The sequence below is a fragment of the Centruroides sculpturatus genome, unplaced genomic scaffold, assembly GCF_000671375.1.
Source record: "Centruroides sculpturatus isolate CEXI.00-Female unplaced genomic scaffold, Cexi_2.0 scaffold59, whole genome shotgun sequence".
Taxonomy (NCBI): domain Eukaryota; kingdom Metazoa; phylum Arthropoda; class Arachnida; order Scorpiones; family Buthidae; genus Centruroides; species Centruroides sculpturatus.
Window position 1 is genome coordinate 202,824 of NW_019384301.1, and position 17,501 is coordinate 220,324.

General features: G+C 28.3%; 1 protein-coding gene across 3 annotated transcripts in view; it reads left to right on the forward strand.

Moving 5' to 3' along the window:
• Positions 1-17,501, forward strand: part of LOC111639739 (sex peptide receptor-like) — a 117,055-nt gene that overhangs the window by 57,495 nt on the left and 42,059 nt on the right. For all 3 annotated transcript variants that reach the window (XM_023385781.1, XM_023385838.1, XM_023385709.1), the window contains exon 2: positions 2,089-2,200. The gene's annotated coding sequence lies outside the window, so the exon portion shown is untranslated. The remainder of the gene's footprint in view (positions 1-2,088; positions 2,201-17,501) is intronic.

A 17,501-nucleotide genomic window follows, 5' to 3' on the forward strand; every position in this document is an offset into this window, starting at 1 on the left:
TATATATAAAGGAAATTAGATTATATAAGAATATTGGATAGGTAATTCATAGAATATGCAAATAACATTTGGGTATTAAACTGTTAAAGAATTCCCAAACCACCAGAAGAAAAACTTAATATTGTTTAATGCGTATAAAAGCAAAGAAATCGTCAAATTTTAGAATTTTTTAAAAAAATATTACTCTGTAAATCCGCAAAAATTTACCAATGTCGACACTGACAGGAAGAGAATACAACAAAATTTCTAAAAACACACTTTACGTGACACAGGGAAAAAAAACAAAGAAAATCCATTTTACTAAAATATCTTTAGGGAAAAAAGAAGATAAAGTAAAAAAATGAAATAAAATTTTAAAAAATATCTTAAAATCTAACTAAAATAAATAAATAAATCGTACTTTCTCCGCTGTTATATATAACAGAGGGAAAGTATGATCCCCTCCACACCCTCGTGGTCTCGTGAGTCCAAAAAATGTAAAAATATTTGGGGGTCAAAAAATGACTCTCTAAAATTTTTACATTTTTGGACTCGAGGGACCACGAAACGTCGAGAAATGAAAAAAAATTGAGTGTTTTTTTCTGTATATATGGAGGGATGTTAGTGTGTGGGAGTACGATTTTGTTCACCCTGTTTGAAAGCTTAATAACTCGTGTGCCTTTTGTCGAAAATTTCTGAAACTTTGCAGGGAGGTTTGTCTATTAAGGTGATTGATGCTGTTAAATTTTCGTGGTTAAAGGTCAAGGGATTGGAGAGATAGAGGGGATCGCGTGTCATATCTCGAGTAGGGTCGGATTTAATGAAAAATTTACTTGTTATTATCATTTACAATTTTGTTTTTAAATATAAAACTCGTCTCTATCCTCAAAATTAAACTATTATAATAATTAATAATATAAAAAAATTTTAATCGAATATCATAACAGATGGAGCTACACATAATTTTCAATTTTTTGCCTGGAAAGTTAAGCAACTCTTGCTGGATTATTATTATCTTTTTCATTGGTTCTTAGGATTTATTATATAACATTTTAATAAAGTTTTAAATAATATAAGACTAAGATTTGATAATATAATAATTTAATGTTAAATAAAGTAAACAGAATTTATTAAAATTTCCGATTTTTAAGTTTATTATTTGATTAAAAATATTATTATTTTTAATATTTAATTTAATAAAAATGAAGAAAGTAATGTTTTTCTAAGCTGAAGTACTCGATTTTCATTACAGTATTATACAAAATATTGATTAAAATAATGTTTTTGTTATGAAGATATTAACAAAAATTTAATATCTACAAATATTATAAACATCAAAAGAAAATTCTTCTATTTAACTTCATTATAAGAACTTTAATCTCTGTGTTTTAATCATTAAATTAACCTTTTATATAAACATTTTTTTAAAATTTTTAATAAAATGCTTGTAAAATATTCGAGTTTTTTTTTTAATTTTTTAAGAAAAATATTCAGAAATTATTATTTTTTAAAAAAGTAGTTTCTTCTCTTCGATGGATCCTCATTAAAGGTTAGGTGTTCAGATTCCTCTGTTGAAAATACTATTGTAATTGTATTGTTAATGTCCATCAATGAGGAAAAAATGAATAAATTTCGTTAATTTTTATGTAAAATATCGACGAGAAGAGCAACAGGAAACTCTCACTAGTCGTAAACAATACGTTAATATCTTGTATACCTTGTGCATGCTAATGAATATTTTTAATTGTATTCAAAGGAAATTTGTATTCTGTTCATATTTTTTAGACGAAAAATAAAACATAATAAATAAATATTATTGAAAATTTTTAAATATTAAATTAAGCGGGTGATGTCTCGTATATAATTAACGTTACTGTATTAATAAATTTCGAGTATTTAAATATAGTAGATTTATAAATATCTAATGAAAGAAAAGATTAATTTATTCATATTTTATTCTATTTTTGATAATATAAAGTTATGCAAATTTAAGAATTTAGAAACAGGATTTACATGTTTTATTTAATTCGGGAGATGAATAATAGATTTATATTATTTTATTTCGATTATTTTTTAAGTGGAATTATTCAGGAATTGTTATTCTTGCAGGAACGAATAGTATTGATGTCAGTGAGAATGCAATCGGTCAAGGGCAATTCATTGATCAAGACTGCAACGATTTTTATCTTCAGTCATATACTTGTTCGAGGAAGTGAATAAAGTGAGTTAACTGACTTTTATCTTTATCCCTATTGTTCTCTACTTACATTTTATATAACAGTATTTAATTTCTACTGTTATTCATAGATATTACCTGTATACAATGTATTCGTTATAAAAATCAAACTATAACGAGCAATTATTTATTGTGACATCGTCACAATACCGGACTGCAAATTTTAATCATATTTTCAATTTATTTACTTTAAAATATATTCTTTCCATCTTAAATTAGTAGTGGCTTTCCCCTGTACATCATACTTTTCCTTTAACCATAGAGTCGTGCCAGTTATCTATCAAACACCTTTCAGGGGAAAATTCTTGAATTGAGACTTCCGGTCTAGACATTAAGTTCGTATATATATATAATCGAGACCTCCTGCCCCTCAGCTTTCCATATCTGGTTTTGACTTTTATCTAACTCCGTTCTCGAGATTAAGGACAGACAGACAGTGGAGAACAGTGGCAATTTATAGGTCTACAATTTTTTTTAAATTGCAGCCCAATAATTATAGAGTGTATAGTATAGTTTATATACTTATACCAGTTTATAGATCACAGTGTATTCTAACTCATAATACAGTGGCGCGTTATAGCTTCATGGAGCCCAGGCAAATTTGAATTAAGGACCCCACGTACAATGCTGTCTTCAGACGGTTTTGTTTGAGGGAATTTTTAGGGGATATATATTTTTTTCATAATAGATTGATTTGGGGCCTCGAACAACAGGGCCTCGAACAACAGGGGCCTCGAACAACAGTTTTGTCCATAGGATAACATGATACAGTGATCAGTATGCTAAAGATTACTTTTACCACTAACATTTATTTAAAAAAATACTATAGCCTCTAGTAAATATATTATTATCGTACAGATTACTGTAAATTCTAGCACATAATAGTCATACAGGTTGTACTGTACTTGATATATTAATAAATACAGTAATGTACACTAATTTCTGTAAATGTAATACTATAGTATAAATATAATTATTGCACAATACACCATTATAGAATTTATGTTGCGGTATTTTATACGAGTTTATTGTATATATACGGTATTGTACGAACTTAAGTATTGTATTTTCATGGGCTATTTTACATTATATTACGTTACGCTTTATATACATGGTGTATTTAAGATCGTTAATAATGCAGTCAATTTTTTACAAACCCATTTTAGTAGCCTGTTATACTCGAAAGGTTTTTATAAGGTATAAAATAGGTTTATTTATCAAATACGCAGATCACTAAATACTTAGGAGTATTGTTTTTCTATAGCATCAACCGTAACATGGGGAGATGGCTCATTTATAGATTTAAAGTATCGATTTGTATTCTTGTTTATTCGTAATCTATTAATATTTAATAGCATTAATTAAATACGTAACAAAATTTAGAAAATATTTTACGTTACTTTGAACAGATTAAATATAGAAACAATAATAAGATTATTAAGGTCATATAATATAGTAACCAATGTGAAATAATGTAAACAACATTTCTAAACAACAATGTAAACATTAAATGTTATATCCGAAGCGTTGAGGGGGATCCGAGATCGAATCCTGGAAGAACTCCATTATTAATTTTTCAAGGACGGTAAATCTCCTATGTGTTGAGCCCGTCTCAGCCGCCCCATGGTGGGTCTGACACCAATTAGTGGCCGATGGATAAACCACAATTGGTCGTGGGTTCGGGCCTCACCAACGGGCTGGTCACGCGGAGTTTTCCGGATTTTCTTCGCGTGCCTAGCATCCCCCTTAACAGATCGCTCGTGTATTGTAATACCTAATTCAACCAACTTACATTGTGGTCCGGTAGAACCCACGATGGACCTGGAAAATATGCGGCATAAACTTATTTCTCACAAAAATAATATAATAAATCTATCTCAATAATTATATTTATTTATTAAAGTATATATTTACGTTTGAATATTTGAAAATAACGGATTTATGACAATTGTTATATTATAAATAACATTAATTCCAATTCTATCAATTTATTTTAATCTTTAAAGGAATTTTATCAATTTATTCATGCATATTTCTCTAGAAATCTTCCCGACAAGGACATAAAAATGTAAAATTTAGCACTTTACGCCCTTCAAAAGTAATTGAATTTAGAATTTGTACGATCAACTGAATACATTTACATGATTGACATCTTTATGACAATCAGTACTTAGAGTCAGTAGGAAAATATTCTGAATTTTATACATCAAAAACGATCATTTTATACAGAGATTCCATTACAAATTTGATAGGAAATAAATTATTTTCTGCTTTTATAAACTTCCCTTTCAATCTAGTTCTTGTAAGTCATTGTATAACAACAATTTAGTAACTTGTTTCGGCTTACAACCGCAGATTTTGATAAATAACTTATATATAAAGGTATATATATCATATAAGAAGAGATACAATATATTCGTACGTCCCGAAAGTATAGACCTGTCTGGCAATTCTCTATATTCAGAATCAGATTGTGTTGGATAATCTTTAATTCCGATAAACCAACTCCCTTGAGTGTTTCCATTGGTGTTATCTGGAAACGGAAACATTATTTTATATAAGTTGATACATAGAGGATTTAGAACAATGTTAGAACGGGGAAACGTCAGATCGACTTTATATCAAAGATTTTTTGTTGACAGAAAATAACAGAGGATAAGAAAAGATATATTGTTTATGAAAGAAATCCTTTAGAAAAGCAAAAAAAGTTTATGTTGGATTTTATTTTATTATTACTCTACGATTTCTTTTCAACATTTAAAATTGTTTGTTTTTTTCGTAATCTACTCCTTAATTCCTTAAAATATTGTAGACCTATAAATTCCCACTGTCTATCTTTCCTTAATCTAGAGTACGGAGTAAGATGAGAGAAAATATGTAAACCTTAGGGGCAGGAAGCCCTGATTAACTATATATATACGAACTTCCAATCTAGGAAGTCACGTTATTTCAATTCAAAAATGTTCTATTGAAAGCTGTTAGATAGATGACTGGCACGACTCTATTGTTAAAGGAAAGTATGACGTACAGGGGTAAGCCACTATTAATTTGAGGTGGAGAGCGTATATTTTAAATGAAATAAATTGAAAATATGATTAAAAATTGTAGTCTGGCATTGTGATAATGTCACAATAAATAATTGCTAGTGATCTTTATCTTCCAACGAGTGTAAGTAGAACTTGCGTGAAAGTACAAGTTGAAAAAAGAAGGAATTTATGAACAAAATAGATGCCAAGTAAAAAAGTATACTTTTTTCTTTCAATTTACTTGGTAATCCTCTATTCAATGCTGTCTAGAGAGAGATTTAGCGGTGTAAATGCAACTAAATCTAGTATGGTGGCATTTCGGGACACGCGGAAGGCATTTTGATAAATAAACAATTAGTATCAAAACTCGCTACTGTGGGTGTTTGACGTTGCAAGCAACAAGCATTTCATCTGTACAAGACACTGTACTTTACAAAGACCATAGTAATGAAGGGGATATCCTACTACTCAATGTGGTTCCCTAATCTAAAAGTGTAAAACTTGAAAGCGATGAACAGTGTTCAACTGTAATTGATTCTACACGCAATATGGCACTCTTCTTCTAGGATAAACTACATTTTAAAGGGTTTTCAGAGATGCAACTGCTCTTTAATTGCTTGAATTGTCAAAAGTACAATAGTAGCGAATTTCGATACTATTTTCTTTATTATGGAAGTGTCTTCCGGATGACCAGTAATGAAATCATACCTGGTTTGGTTGCATTTGAACTGAATAATTTCAAGCCATTTTGTATGTCATTTCTTTCAATCACAATGCTCAAAATTCTATTGAAATAAATAGACCTTGGAAAAAATTTATCTATTATTATGAATATTTAAAATATAAATCTATCAATACATTAAGAAAAATTAGACTATATAAATTTTTATTCTGCATACCTACGTCTAAAATAATAAATTTTATTTAAATTTCGTTAGAAGTTTAATTAATTTAATTAAAAATTTTTAAAAATAAGTAAGTAAATAAATTCTAATGCAGTTTATTAAAGAGTTAATCCTATTTAATGACAGTATTAAAACTTCTATCTGAAGTTGTTATTATTCAAATGAAAGTAAAACATTTCAAATACTTACATTGCTTAGTCAATGTTATATTGAATACTTTAATAATTTCATGTTTATCTTCATTAGAATTACAAGAATTTCTTAAATGTAAATATACCATTTAATAATATGAATTTTCTCGACTCCAAGATAAATATTTATTCTACATTGTTTCCATATAAAATTCTCTATTTGTTCTAAAATTTATAAATTTTTTATATAATTTTCTCGAAGTATTTTCAGACTATCAATTGAAATATCGTATAACATATTAAAAACTTTTACTAATGGAGGACATATTGCTCTGAAAAGGAGGACGTTACGATGTGTACGAATAGGCTTGAATTAAAGAAAAATTAATTTAAAGAAATTAATATTTTACTAAGAAAATAGTGAATTAGTTTATTTTTTTTTTTAGATTTACTTAATTTTAACAGTAATTTTTATAAAGAAGAGGAATTTTTTTAAGTCCAAAATGGATGACGTGTCCTCCTTGCAGCGCAACAAAGACCTGGAAGACATTTCTGTAGGAAAGTGGTTCCTATTTAGGTGTTACAAACGTCTCTTGTAACCTTAAAATAATAATATTTTATACAAAATTTACATCTTCAGTTTAACCATTTACAAAATTAAATGTAACTATTCGAATTATTTTTAAATTTTAACATACAAGTAAAAACTAAATCAAAGTATTTCATCAAAATTCTACTAAAGTTTAAAGATAAATGAAAGTATGTCACATTTTATTTTCTAAAATTAAAGTTATATTCGAAATTAATGGAAATAAATCGTATTCTACAATAAATAACAAAGGGGAGGACGGAGAAAAAACCTCTTTTAACCAACGTAAAGATATATAGATTATATATAAAATAGAAAGCAATAACATAAAAGTTTTATTGAATTCGAACAAGAAAATACAAGATCAGAAAGTTGAAAAATTTCAAAGCTATTACAACATGGGGAAAATCAATTATAAAATAAAAGTCTAGACAATCGAAAAAGAAATCAAATATCTTTATTTGTAAAAGTTGTATAAAAGAAAATATCCAAGAAATTTTTCTGTTTTGTTGAAAGCTCAAAAAATAAAAAAAATAAACTGACAAACGATACGGAACTTTTTCAAATATTTCATATAATAATTTTAATTTAAGTCGAGAAAATCATTAGTTTTAATGCCCACAATTTGTTGCCTGTCATTTTTACTTTATTTTTCTATATTTTTGTGTTAAAATTTTTTAAAAAATCTTCTATTTTTATTACATTATCGTCATTATCTTCAATTCTCACAATGGCAACAATAAATAATATAATGACGATGTTGATGATAAAGTTAGTTACAATGATGATGCTTGCTGCTGCTGCTGCTTATGATGATGATGATGACGAATTTTAACACATTGCATCACCTTTATAGCCATTATAATGTGTTCTAATGCGTGTCGACCACGATAACGCTAGATATAGTGGTAATGACAACGATGACGCAACATAATTTAATAATCATCATAATAATTACGATTATAGCAGATATAATGACGATAGTAGTAATGCCGCGTGCTATAGTCACTGTGAAATTAAAGCTCTGATGGTTTAATTAATTGAAACAACGCAAAACATGGCGATCAGTTAAGAGGGTGCCTCTTGAGAGGATTTTCTATGGGAAACTAACCCCTATTTAGGTGTTAAACACATGAAACTGAAAAATACACGCTGAAACAACGTAATTGAATGATAGTGATAATGATAAAACAAGATCCAGTAATGATGACTAAAGAAAGGGCTTGATATTAGTCTCTTATCTACAATTTCGGTACTTTTAACTATATCTGAAAGCTAAATTTCAAGGTTTTCCTTTCTCTTAAGTGATTTAGCACGTATTTTTCATTTATAATCGTATAAATTAATCCACTATAATTACACCATCCTCGCATCTTAGTTACTGTTAGCGCATCTCATCCCTCTAAAAGACTTTCTGCATAATTTGTATATAATCGTGGAAACTTTTTTTTGAATAAAAATATTGCTGAATCAAGTTATTATTTCATGTGTCGTATAAATAGACGAAAATGCATTTTATGATGTAAAATTTTCTCATTGATTCCTCCCGATATTGATGGTCGATAGAAGAATATATTCCGTGCAATAAAATCTTCTTTGACGGAGCACATATCATACACTTGTATGATTTTTACTAGAAATTTTCGTTCCTTTTTTTTAAATTTTTGAAGTAAAATAAATAAAAAGAAACATGAAATATGTCTAATAATAAATCTAAAATGTTTCTAGTCTAAATAAAAAGTTTTTACTGAATTTTTTACAGATATTTATCACTTTCTACAAGAAGTCTCACGATACTCGAATGATTTAGGAAACAAAATACAGCATAAATTTAAAGATTACTGTAGTACAATTTGCATAGGCGTTAGTTGCTTCGAGGGCCTCCACAACTGCCAATGTCCTAGGGCCCCACATAAGTAAATCCGTACCTACATTCGTCCTAACTGTTCAGTGCCATCTGTTTCTCATCCCTTCACTCTCTTCCCTTCTTTAGCTTAGATTAACATATTAATAAACATTAATATGTACGAATGTTATTACTAGAAATTTTCACATTATTACATGTTTCTAGTTAAATATCTTACTGAATTATATACAAAAATTTCCAACTTCCAACAAAAGATCTCATCATACTTTTAGCATAAAACAATGAAAATTACACAAAAAAAAACCTTAATTATAATTAAATTTCACGAGCTATTTTCTTACGTAATTAAAAATTTAACTCTTAACGTATTAGAAATTGCGATAATCTTTATATAACGCGCATTATTGTTCGTTATATAACACGCGGTATTAATTTCGAGCCTCTAATATCATTAAAATTGAAGATTAATGAGAATTAATTTTCTCCTAGGAGAGATAAAATTTAATAATTATTATTNATTTATTAATTATGCTATTATTTAATTAAATAAATAATTAAAGCATTATTTTTCAGTTTGCATTTATTAAATTTATTCAATAATTAAAGTAAAATCGAATGTATTGTGAACGGAACAAAGGCAATTTTCTTACAGTTGATTATTGAACAATGATCAAAGACTGTATCTTTTTTTTCTTTTAGATTCTTATCGGAAAAAACAGTAGAAATAGAATATTAGAAATTGTAGAGAAATCGAAAAAAATGTTAAAATGAATTGACTGATTCTGGTTTCTTTCACAATTCTGTGCAGATAATCAATAAAGTTAATCTAAACGACGACAGAAGAGACGTTGAAGCTGTTCTCCCGTTTGCTGACAAAATGTCGCATCCGGTACATGTGTACTTAAAGAATTTCTCGACCACGTGTGATTTATCGAGTGTCAAAAATAATTCTCCTGTCCATAGATCCTAGTTTTATCTCATTCTATACCATTACGTAGTCGTATGCCATGTATATACGGCATCTAATTGACCGAGGGACATTCTTCGTAACATATTTCCATGTATTTTTAATTCCTTTGACTGTTGGTGTGATTATTCTTCGATCTTGTGCTGGCATTCTTAAGTTTAAATATTTAAAAATAATATTTTATTAAATTTTTTTAAGTGTTCTAAAGAATATCAACGTTACAAAATTGATAATTTACAATAATTTTCAACATGCCAGATGCTTCAAAAATCTTATTATTTTAATACAATTTTTACTTTTCTGGTTATGTTATATATAACAGAAAAGCACGACGATCGGTCAAAATGATTTAAGATTTTTTACGTTTTAAAACTCGGGATCCTTGAAAATTTGTGTATTTTCTGTATGTATGGATTGTAGTGTATGAGGGGAGCACGATTTTGTTTACACATTTTGAAGCTTAATAACTCCTGCACATTTTGTCGAAAATTTCTGAAATTTTTCAAGAAAGTTTGTGTATTAGGGACATTGATGCGGTTAAATTTTGGTGGTTAAAGGACGAGTGGGTGAGGAGATAGAGAAGGACAAGTGTCATATCTCGAGTGTGGTCACACTTAATGACGATTTTAATCGTTATTAGCGTCTACAATTTTTTATAAAACTCATCTCTACCCTCAGAATTAATCTTTTGCTATTTTATAATAATTAATAATATAAAAACTCATAACAGATGACTTCACACTCAATTTTAATTTTATTGCTTGGAAAGTTATTCAACTTGTTACTGATCTAAAATATTTTCTATCTGATAAAAAAATCAGTTTTAATTTAAAAATTAAGCAAAATTAATGTTTGTTTTATTAATATAAATACTTAGCTATAATATTTATTATGGAATGAATAAATTATCTGATTGAAGCCACACAGTTGAAGAGAGAAACTTTTCGAGTTCTTTTACGTCATACAGTATCAGTGAGATGAGAAAACATTTGACGAAGAAAATTACAACAGATTTAAATTTCTTCGAATATATTTTCTGAAGGATTTTATGAAGAATTTCTCACAAATCCGGAGGAAGTGATGGCCAAATAGCGTGCTATTTTTAGATACGTGGATAATACTATATAGAAGCTGGAGATTTCCAGCATTATTGGTTACTCTAATCCATACATCAGTGATCAGAGGAGACGTTTTGAAGATAAAAGAACCTTAATCCTTCACGGTAAATAGCTAAATTACATTTACATTCTCATTTTGGAAGCTCAAAGCTATCCAGTTTCGAGACAGAATCCAAATTGGATGTGACGTAAGAAAACTTCAAAGCTTCTCCTTCACCTCTTACATTATGGCTGAGATCAAAAAGATTTTAATGGTTCTCTATAAGATGAAAATATTTTTCGTCTTGATGATCAAGTCCATGAAATTTATTTTAATTTTCTTAAAATTTTGATGTAATTAACCGTACCAGATTAATTAAAATCCTAATATAAATATTCGCATTGATTTTTTTTAAATTTACAAATGGTTATTGTTTGATTTCATAAAAGAAAAACTGTATGATGAATCAATTCATTAATTCGATTTCTTATTGGATCCTCGTAAGAAAAATACAATTTTAAAGTTATTTTCAGTAATCAAGTTAGCATTCTCTTGTGTAAAAGTCCACAATGACAGGTTTAATTGAATTAAAATCAATGAATTTTTCATCGTAATCAATATTTTAATGTTGTTTAAAGCATCTGTAATCTCTTTGAAAATATGGCCGCTTTGTACAGTCGAACCTCCAATAACGAATAAGTGGCCATTACTGTATAATTTAAGAAAAATATATCCATTATTACTTGTACGATTTTAGTTAATGTTAAATATAGAATTATCATCTTTTAAATTAAAAAAAAGTTTGTAATAAAATTCAGCGAATAATACAATTTAAATGTATTTTAAAATTGGAAAATAGTGACATTGGAATGAGATTAAAATTCATGACATGAATAACAAACACAGGTTGTTACAAAGGGGTTTACACATCAAATGTACTCAGTGTCAGTACTCACGTGGATGGTGACGTTGATAAGTGTAATGCTTTACTTATAACTAAAGTTTTCCAAACTGTTTTTTGACAGTGGATTACAAATCAATGCAGCAGAAGTGGGATCACTATGTGGCTAGAATACACTAGATAAATCGAANTTTCCTATTTAAAATAATTAAATTAACGACAAAATTAATAACGTCATTTAAAGTATTTTTATAATATAATTAAATAAGGAAAGGATCTTTAATTTATTTAACACGCTTTTAACATTAAAAAAAAGAAATCTATTTTATTAAAATAATAAAATCGATATTAATATCAATTAAATATTCTAAATTTAGCAGAAATGATATTTATTTTGTAATTTTTCAAATTAATTTATTTTACAAACTTTTATTCTCTTCAAAGTAAATTATTTTTTAATTAATTAATCTAAATATTCTGTCTACCTGTCTGTCTGTCTGTCATTTCTTAATCTCGAGAATATATTTATACAGATGAATATCGAGATAGATATGGGAAGCTTAGAGGCAGGAGGATCCGAATAGCAACATACGAACAAAAACATAGACACTAGGATAGTATTATAATCATAAATATCAGGCAGTATAAAGCATCGAGAAAGTAAATTTAAGCTATTAGAACTTTAATATAGGCACTCAAAAGAAAATGTACGCAGTAAAAAGTACTATAATATACTTTATACGCCTGATATTTTTATTTATAATACTTTTGTGTGTGTACATTTTCCTTTGTAATGCTTTCTAGTAGCTTAAATTTACTTTATTGGGGAACTAGAACGCTTTATCAAAGTAAATTTAAGCTACTGAAAGATATAAAAATCATTATAAAGCACACATAACGTACCTAAATTCGTTAGAAAAATAACCAGATATGTTTTCAGTATGTAAAAAATGAGAAAATTTGATTTATGAAAGATCATCAATTATAAAATGAACTTATATAAAGTTATAATGCGAATTAATGGATTATCAGTAATTGATAATGACAATTATATCCATTATGAATGATTAAACAGTACAAATCGAGAAATGCAATAATATTCTAATCGAAAATTTCACAATTGTATATAAACTAATTATATGATCATTTATAACTAATATATTAAATCTTAGTCTATGATATAAATTTCATTAAACGAATGATTATCGAATTATCTGTTAAATTATCAATGTAAATCTTAGTTGAAAATTATAATTATATTATATAATTCTTTTTAAGTAAGTTTAATCTTAAATTCTTAGGTCCAATAATATATGAAATCTTCTCATAATTTATTAATATGAAGCAAAATTTAACGTTAAAATCTTATTAAATTTCATCGAACAATTGATGAAATTTCAAACAAATAATTTCTAATCTTGTCGACTGAAGTAACAAATATTTAATTCTGTCAAATTAAAGTGATTTTAAATAGGGAAATTCGATTTAAAATTCTATCGATTCCTGCTTAACGTTTGATGTGCCACTCTAAATACGTGGGTGTTTGATATGATTTAACAAAGCAATTTTAGTATCTATGGCAATGATTACATTTTCACATACCTTAGTTGCTATAGAGACCGATCTATTCGGTTCGATAATATAATTAATGAGAAAATATTTTCTTTTGTTTTACTTGTCTTTGTAAATTTTACCTTTCCGTCTGTTACGTAACACAGGAAATTTATGGCAATGGTCGAGAAGAATGGTTATAATTGGGGATTTTTTCTCTGTGTATGGATAGTGGCGCGTTAAAGCTTCGTGGGGCGTGAGAAAATTTGAATTAGGTGGTCTTACTTACGGTATTCACTTCAGGTATTTTTTACAGGGAATTTTTGGTGGAAATTCTCCAATTTCCTCGACCTCTGGACGGTTAAGTTCTCCACACCGACAATTTAGGGGTCCTCGGGTAAGGCGGAAAGTTTAAATTTCGATATTCTCACTACAGTAATGAGTTTATAAAAGATTGGTTGGGACCTCGAGGTAATTGCTCCTTTTTGTTCGTAGGATAATGCGCCACTGTGTATGTGTGGATGGTAGTTTGTGTGGGAGGCACCAATTTTTCATCCACTTCAAAGCTTAATAACTCCCGTGTTTTTTGTCGAAAACTTCTAAAGTTTTTCAGGGTTATTTGGATTTTAGGGGGAAATATTTCCAGAAATTTTCAAGAAAATCAAGCCATTAGTTCGGGAGATTTGGCCAAAACCCTGTAATTTCTCCCAAACTAATCTGAAGGTAATGGTAACAATTATAAAGAATGAAAACAAAAAAGGAATGCCGAGAAAGTTTAGCTATTTTTGTGTAATAAATCTATAGAAGACACTTAATATCTATACGCTTAATTGGGTATTAATGTCATATCTTTAATTCTTTTAATTATTTGGTTTCTTAAGTATTGAGACTTGAACTACTGATTGAAAAAGAATTACTCCAAATGATAAATTACGAACGGCAGATTCATAACAATAGAAGTCCCTACAATCTCCTGCCCTCCATGCAATGTTTACTACCTATATTTTCTTATAATAGTTTAATTTTCTGTAGGGTCCAATACGTATTTTTCTCAGGTTCCCCTGTTATTTTTTAACGGCCCTTCAATCTATTTTAAAAACAACATTTCATTGATACGTCTCGATGTATTAACACTCATAAACGGGCACTTATGTGATATATTTGGCCCTTTTAATCACTTTATAATAGGCTCAACTACTCAGTCACTATCGATTGAAAAATAACATTTCTCCAACAGGTATATCGCGAATTACGGTTTGCATTTCTAGCGATTGCGATCTACTAGTTGAGAAGATACATTATATTTTATTTTCTCAACCTTGATAGACTAAAAATGAAGGAATGTACGAATGACACGAAGGATTTATATTGAAAATTATTATTATTTTTTAATTGAAAAAACTATGGTATAATTAATAGGGTGTGGTTTAAATTGTCTAATGGTGCATTTAAAGACATTATAACTAAACTGTTGATTAATAACTACTAAATAATTAAATTCTGTTAAAAAATAGTGAATTTACCACACCCCAAACGTCTTTAATTTTTATTATTTTTTTTAATATAATATTTATTTATCAATTTAAAATCAACGTTTTCAACTAATCAGTCAGTTCAGTTGTCTGTCTGTAAGAATTCTGGTAAAGAAACAGTGAAATTTTCAGCGGTTATTAGAACGTAATACAGTAGATTCGCGTTAAATCGAAGTTTATTAACATCCGAAGCGAATTTTCGAAGATTATTTTTGTCACTGAAGTGGTAAAGTATAAAAGAAATTACGATTTTATCACAATAGTCTTGTATATTTGTCAATTTGTACCAAACGTTACGTGATAGTCGACATTTCGATTATCCGTGGTAAGTTTAACCTTAATCTACATTACCTTGGACAACCGGCACTCTACTATAACTTGAAAATTTCGTTTAAAATCATATCCAATTTGTATTATTATCAACATTTAACGAATTATGTGAAGTCCTGTCATTGCTAATAGCGTCAGATACACGACACGATGAGGTGTAGTAATTCGTGACGTCAACGTTGAATATGACAATTATTATAAAAGTAAAAGCGATATTTCATCAGAAATTTCGAACATACACACTTTATATGCATAAAAAATGATTTAAAATCTCCCCAATTAATCAAAATCTGCAAATTTTTTTTAATAGAAGCGGTAGTCTTTTATGTTGTTTTTCTTCCTCTCTCGGCTTGTAATTGAGACGATAATGAAGATAATTCTTTAATGAAGTTTCCTGAATTTTTTAAAAAGCAATTCCTAAGTGAATTTCTCTCCTTAAATTCTATTAAAACTACTAAAAACACTACTAAAGTTGCATTACTTACCATTTGTTTATATATCATCTAATAAATCTTTAACGTCACTTAATTATATTGAATTAAATCTGACAATAATAATATAATTAATGGTGGTGACAAACATCATGCTGATGTTGTAATTTATTATAATAATCAAATATAATATTTGAAAGCGGGCCAGTTTACACGATATAAAATAGGTTGATTGAGCTCCTGCAGTTATGAATAGACTTCCTGTGGACACGTCAAACGGATATTCAGGAGTATTTATTTTATATTTCCCCATATTTTATAGAATTTTTACTTACAATTCTCGATATACTAACCTCTCTATATAGTAAACTGTATAAATTATTCTCTATATACATAAAACAATAGCGAAAGAAAGCACTATATCATGATTCTATTGTAAACTAAACTGTGTTCTAAAGATTTTTAAAGGAAGTTTTATAAAATTTAACTTTTATATCAGATAATTTCCTATCACGATTTGGCAAAGGATAAATTCCCAAATATCCTTTATCACATTAAAATTTTCTCAGACTTAATCTTTGAATGTATGCCAAAAATTTTTATTTATTTTATGCACTTCTGAACTTTTATATTTGTGAATAAATTTGTAACTTTTTAAACTAGAAAACACCAATTTATTTATTTATTTTTGCTCATTTTTATGTTATTTTACTTTCCTCATTTCCTTTTCGTATGAATTTTTAAGGTATTTCTTGCAAAAAAAAAATGAAGAAAGTAAAAATAAATGTAAAGAAGTTGATAATTTCTTATCGGAGTTTTTAACTTGTTTCTGCCATAAAATTTTTACGATTATCTACATTTACTTACTTAAATTTCTGATAATTCTACTTTCCTACTTTGTTTTCAGCTAGGTTTTTCTAAAAATATACCCCTTACTACCAAAGATTAAAAGTGAAATAAAGTTATAAAAATTCACTGATAATTATGGAAAATTTTTATAATAATAAATGCAATTAACCGTAAGTCATTACTACAAAAGTTATACTCATTATGGATGCGGTTTATAGAAAATTGGGTGGTCTAAAAGTCGGTTAACCACTGTATTATTAAACTGGACCCTTATTTTAGATATTTAATCTTATTTCCAATAAGATATTATTAATTAATACGAAAATTACAAGACTGGCAAAAATTGCTAGGATACTCGATGTTTAACCGAATGATGGATGAATCATTAAACCAATCCTGGTAAGTGTTGTTAGGTCGTTAGTTGTTGTAAGACGAGAAATTTTTTATTTCACAATGCCTAAAACGAATTATCACGTGCTTGTATTCCGAAGAGACACAGGAAGTTGGCTGTAGATAGGACTTCAGTCGCTCCAGTAAGGTACCATCGTACTGAATTTCTATCGAGAGTCGATTTCACGGATGGGTGCTCTCGACATTGAAACTGTGCACTCGGTCCCGCAAAGTATGGAAACGGCAATGGTTTTACCGTTAAAAATATTTAATTAATAGAAGATATCATCTCACGCAATAGGGACTTTACGGTACTCTGTAGATTAATCTGTAGTGTAACGTTCTTATCACTAATCATCTCGATCATCTTAAGCCCTCAGCCTCGAGTGACCGAGTGGATAAATCGACGGAACACTGTTAATTCGTGTCATGTTCGCACTTCACCAACCTGGCCACGTAGATTTCTATGGGTTTTCCTTACGTGTCTAAACTGAAATAAGGGCAAGTTTCCCATAGAAAGACACTTTCCCCCTTGTTGCGTTACCTTATCCCATTAATCCTACAATCATCTCATTAATTATTCATTTTTTTAAATAGAAAACACATCATCCGAAATGAGATTTCTTACTACAGCGCATTAACTTCTAATATATTATATTTAATTATAAAAAAATTTAAAATTGACTTATAGATTTAATGCTACTTAAACTCAATGTTAT